The sequence below is a fragment of the Triticum aestivum genome, chromosome 1A (assembly GCF_018294505.1).
Source record: "Triticum aestivum cultivar Chinese Spring chromosome 1A, IWGSC CS RefSeq v2.1, whole genome shotgun sequence".
In the NCBI taxonomy this organism is placed as follows: Eukaryota; Viridiplantae; Streptophyta; class Magnoliopsida; order Poales; family Poaceae; genus Triticum; species Triticum aestivum.
The window spans coordinates 594,304,559-594,310,115 of NC_057794.1; positions in this window are offsets into that span (position 1 = coordinate 594,304,559).

Consider the following 5,557-nt stretch of genomic DNA (forward strand, 5'->3'; position numbering starts at 1 on the left):
TGTGCGGTGCCCCCCTCCACCATAGTCCACCTCGATAATACTGTAGCGGTGCTTAGGCGAAGCCCTGCGTTGGTACAACATAAACATCGTCACCACACCGTCGTGCTGACGAAACTCTCCCTCAACACTCGGCTGGATCGGAGTTCGAGGGACATCATCGGGCTGAACGTGTGCTGAACTCAGAGGTGCCTGATAACCCACAAGTATAGGGGATCGCAACAGCTTTTGAGGGTATAGTATTCAGCCCAAATTTATTGATTCGACACAAGGGGAGCCAAAGAATATTCTCAAGTATTAGCAGCTGAGTTGTCAATTCAACCACACCTGGAAACTTAGCATCTGCAGCAAAGTGTTTAGTAGCAAAGTAATATGATAGTGGTGGTAGCGGCAACAAAAGTAAAGACAACAAAAGTAATGTTTTTGGTATTTTGTAGTGATTGTAACAGTAGTAGCGGGAAAGTAAATAAGCGTAAACCAGTATATGAAAAACTCGTAGGCACCGGATTAGTGATCGATAATTATGCCGGATGCGGTTCATCATGTAACAGTCATAACATAGGGTGACACAGAACTAGCTCCAATTCATCAATGTAATGTAGGCATGTATTCCTTATATAGTCATACGTGCTTATAGAAAAGAACTTGCATGACATCTTTTGTCCTACCCTCCCGTGGCAGCGGGGTCCTATTGGAAACTAAGGGATATTAAGGCCTCCTTTTAATAGAGAACCGGAACAAAGCATTAGCACATAGTGAATACATGAACTCCTCAAACTATGGTCATCACCGGGAGTGGTCCTGATTATTGTCACTTCAGGGTTGCCGGATCATAACACATAGTAGGTGACTATAGACTTGCAAGATAGGATCAAGAACTCACATATATTCATGAAAACATAATAGGTTCAGATCTGAAATCATGGCACTCAGGCCCTAGTGACAAGCATTAAGCATAGCAAAGTCATAGCAACATCAATCTCAGAACATAATGGATACTAGGGATCAAACCCTAACAAAACTAACTCGATTACATGATAAATCTCATCCAACCCATCACCGTCCAGCAAGCCTACGATGCAATTACTCACGCACGGCACTCAACATCATGAAATTAGTGATGGAGGATGGTTGATGATGACGACGACGATGAATCCCCCTCTCCGGAGCCCCGAATGGACTCCAGGTCAGCCCTCCTGAGAGGTTTTAGGGCTTGGCGGCGGCTCCGTATCGTAAAACGTGATGATTTCTTCTCTCTGATTTTTTTCTCTCCGAAAGCAAATATATAGAGTTGGAGTTGGCGTCGGAGGGTCAACAGGGGGCCCATGAGGTAGGGGGCGCGCCCTAGGGGGGCGCCCCCCACCCTCATGAGAAGGGTGTGGGCCCCTGGTCTTCATATTTGGTGAGGATTTTTTATTATTTTTTCTAAGACCTCCCGTGGAGTTTCAGGTCATTCCGAGAATATTTGTTTTCTGCACATAAAACAACACCATGGTAATTCTGCTGAAAACAGCGTCAGTCCGGGTTAGCTCCATTCAAATCATACAAGATAGAGTCCAAAACAAGGGCAAAAGTGTTTGGAAAAGTAGATACGACGGAGACGTATCAACTCCCCCAAGCTTAAACCCTTGCTTGTCCTCAAGCAATTCAGTTGACAAACTGAAAGAAAGAAAGAAAAACTTTTACAAACTCTGTTTGCTCTTGTTGTTGTAACTATGTCAAGCCAGCATTCAAGTTTTCAGCATAAATCATAACTAACCATATTTGCAATAATTCTCAAGTCTCATCATTACTCATATCAATAGCATAATCAAGTAGCAAGTCATAATAATAAATCTCGGATGACAACACTTTCTCAAAACAATCATAATATGATATAACAAGATGGTATCTCGATAGCCCTTTCTGAGACCGCAAAACATAAATGCAGAGCACCTTTAAAGATCAAGGACTGACTAGACATTGTAATTCATGGTAAAAGAGATCCAATCATAGTCATACCCAACATAAATTAATAGTGATGAATGCAAATGACGGTTGTGCTCTCCAGCTAGTGCTTTTTAATAAGAGGGTGATGACTCAACACAAAAGTAAATGGATAGGCCCTTCGCAGAGGGAAGCAGGGATTTGTAGAGGTGCCAGAGTTCGGTTTTGAAATAGAAATAAATTGTATTTTGAGCGGTATACTTTCATTGTCAACATAACAACTAAGAGATGGCGATATCTTCCATGCTAAACACATTATAGGCGGTTCCCAAACAGAATGGTAAGGTTTATACTCCCCCTCCACCAACAAGCATCAATCCATGGCTTGCTCGAAACAACGAGTGCCTCCAACATACATCAGGTCCCAGGGGGAGTTTTGTTTGCAATTAATTTTGATTTAGTTTGCATAAAGCATGGGACTGGGCATCCCGGTGACCAGCCATTTTCTCGTGAGTGAGGAGCGGAGTCCACTCCTCTTGAGAATAACCCGCCTAACACGAAAGGTAAGGACAGCCTTTGTTGATACATGAGCTATTCGAGCATACAAAATAGAATGTTTATTTGAAGGTTTAGAGTTTGGCACATACAAATTTACTTGGAACAACAGGTAGATAGCGCATATAGGAAGGTATAGTGGACTCATCTGGAATAACTTTGGGGTTTAAGGGTTTGGATGCACAAGCAGTATTCCCGCTTGTATTTCCGTGAATCCCGAGAAGGTATCCGCAATTGTGAATTGGGAACCTCCTCAGAATGTGAAGCAACTCCGCAGTTTTCTCGGTCTCGCAAGCTATTGCCGAAGATTCATTGAAAAAATTTCTAAGATCGCGAAGCCTCTCTCAAATCTTCTTCAGAAGCACGTCAAGTACGTTTGGTCTCCGGAGTGTGATATTGCTTTCAACACTTTGAAAGAGAAGTTGATCACTGCTCCAGTTCTGACTCCACCTGATGAATCCAAGCCGTGCGAGGTCTTTTGTGATGCCTCTCTCCAAGGTCTTGGCGCAGTATTGATGCAAGAGAAGAAAATTGTTGCTTATACATCTCGCCAGTTGAAGCCTAATGAGAAGAACTACCCCACTCATGATCTCGAGTTGGCGGCAGTTGTGCATGCTCTTTTGACTTGGAGACATCTTCTATTGGGAAGAAAAGTGGACATTTTCACTGATCACAAGAGTCTCAAGTACATCTTCACTCAGCCTAATCTCAACCTCAGGCAAACTCGATGGGTCGAAATGATTCAAGAGTATAATCCGAGTATCGAGTACACTCCAGGCAAGGCTAATGTGATTGCTGACGCTTTGAGCAGGAAAGCGTATTGCAACAGTCTGATTCTCAAGCCTTATCAACCCGAGCTTTGTGAAGCTTTCCGCAAACTGAATCTGCAAGTTGTTCCTCAAGGTTTCCTCGCCAACCTTCAAGTCTCTCCTACCCTGGAAGACCAGATTCGCCAAGCCCAGCTTCTTGATGCTATGGTGAAAAAGGTGAAGATTGGGATTGCCAAGAGTCAGTCCAAGTACAAGTGCTACCGCCTTGATGACAAGGACACTCTCTTCTTCGAGGATCGTATTGTTGTGCCCAAAGGAGAACTTCGTAAAGTGATCATGAACGAGGCTCACAATTTCCTCCTCTCCATCCACCCTGGGAGCACGAAGATGTATCAGGACCTCAAGCAAGCTTATTGGTGGACTCGAATGAAGCGCGAGATCGCTCAATTCATGAACGAATGTGATGTCTGCAGAAGAGTGAAGGCAGAACACCAAAGGCCAGCAGGTCTCCTCCAACCTCTTGCCATTCCAGAATGGAAGTTTGACCACATTGAAATGGACTTCGTGACTGGGTTTCCAAAGTCCAAGCGTGGCAATGATGCTATATTTGTAGTCATCGACAAGCTCACCAAAGTGGATCACTTTCTGCCTATCAAAGAGTCGATCACTGCAGCTCAATTGGCGGAACTCTATACCTCTCGCATTGTCTCTCTGCACGGTATTCCTCAAGTGATATCCTCAGACCGTGGCAGCATCTTTACCTTGAAGTTTTGGGATTCTTTCCAGAAGGCCATGGGCACCAACATCTGCTTCAGTATAGCTTTCCATCCTCAAACAAGCGGTCAAGTCGAGCGTGTCAACCAGATTCTTGAAGATATGCTCAGGGCTTGTGTGATCTCCTTCGGCATGAAGTGGGAGGATTGTCTTACTTATGCTGAATTCTCCTATAACAACAGTTTTCAAGCAAGTTCAGGCAAGGCCCCATTTGAAATTCTGTATGGCAGGAAGTGCCGTACCCCTCTCAACTGGTCTGAAACCGGTGAACGTCAGCTGCTGGGTAATGACTTAATCACAGAAGCAGAAGAAATGTGCAAAGTCATTCGTGATAACCTCAAAGCAGCCCAATCCCACCAGAAAAGCTACTATGATAGTAAGCACCGTGATTTGGCTTTCGAGATCGGAGACCATGTTTACCTCCGTGTCTCTCCTATGAAAGGTACTCGTCGCTTCGGTATTAAAGGGAAGCTTGCCCCTAGATACGTGGGACCTTTCAAGATTATCAGCAAGAGAGGCGACCTCGCCTATCAAATCGAGCTTCCTTCAAACTTTGCAAATGTTCATGACGTGTTCCATGTCTCTCAGCTTCGAAAGTGCTTCAAGACTCCTGACCGCACAGTCAACTTCGAGGACATTGAGCTCCAAGAAGATCTCTCCTATCGTGAGCACCCAGTTGCTATTCTTGAAGAGACTGAACGCAAGACTCGCAATAAGTCAATCAAATTTCTCAAAGTAAAGTGGTCTCACCATTCCGACCGTGAAGCTACCTGGGAACACGAGGATCACCTCCGTTCTGAGTACCCGGAGTTCTTTCAGTCCTAGATCTCGGGATGAGATCTTTTCGTAGTGGTGGAGTGTTGTAACACCCCGGATGTAAATTTCCCAATTTGTACTCCAACTCTTGCCGTTTCCGGCGTTAAGTTATATTTATTTCCTCGGGTTCGGGTTTTGTCTCCGTGTGTTGTTTTCGTTTTCATGCATCTCATATCATGTCATCATGTGCATTGCATTTGCATACGTGTTCATCTCATGCATTCGAGCATTTTCCCCGTTTTCCGTTTTGCATTCCGGCGCTTCATTCTCCTCCGGTGGTCATTTCTAGCTATCTTTCGTGTTTGGGGATTAAACATTTTCGGATTGGACCGAGACTTGCCAAGCGGCCTTGGTTTACTACCGGTAGACCGCCTGTCAAGTTTCGTATCATTTGGACTTCGTTTGATACTCCAACGGTTAACCGAGGGACCGAAAAGGCCTCGTGTGTGTTGCAGCCCAACACCCCTCAAATTTGTCCCAAAACCCACCAAACTCTGCTCCATGTCCTAGAGCGTTCGATCAAGATCGCGTGGCCAAAAACCGCACCTCATTTGGACTCTCCTAGCTCCACTTATGCCTATAAATAGCCCCCTCCAAATTCGGATCTTCTTCCCCGTCCAAACCCTAGTCTAAAAAAAAGCAGATCCGCGCCGACGGACATGTCCGGGGACTAGCCGGACACGTCCGCCGCCGCCTCTCGTCCACTCCGCGCCCGCCAC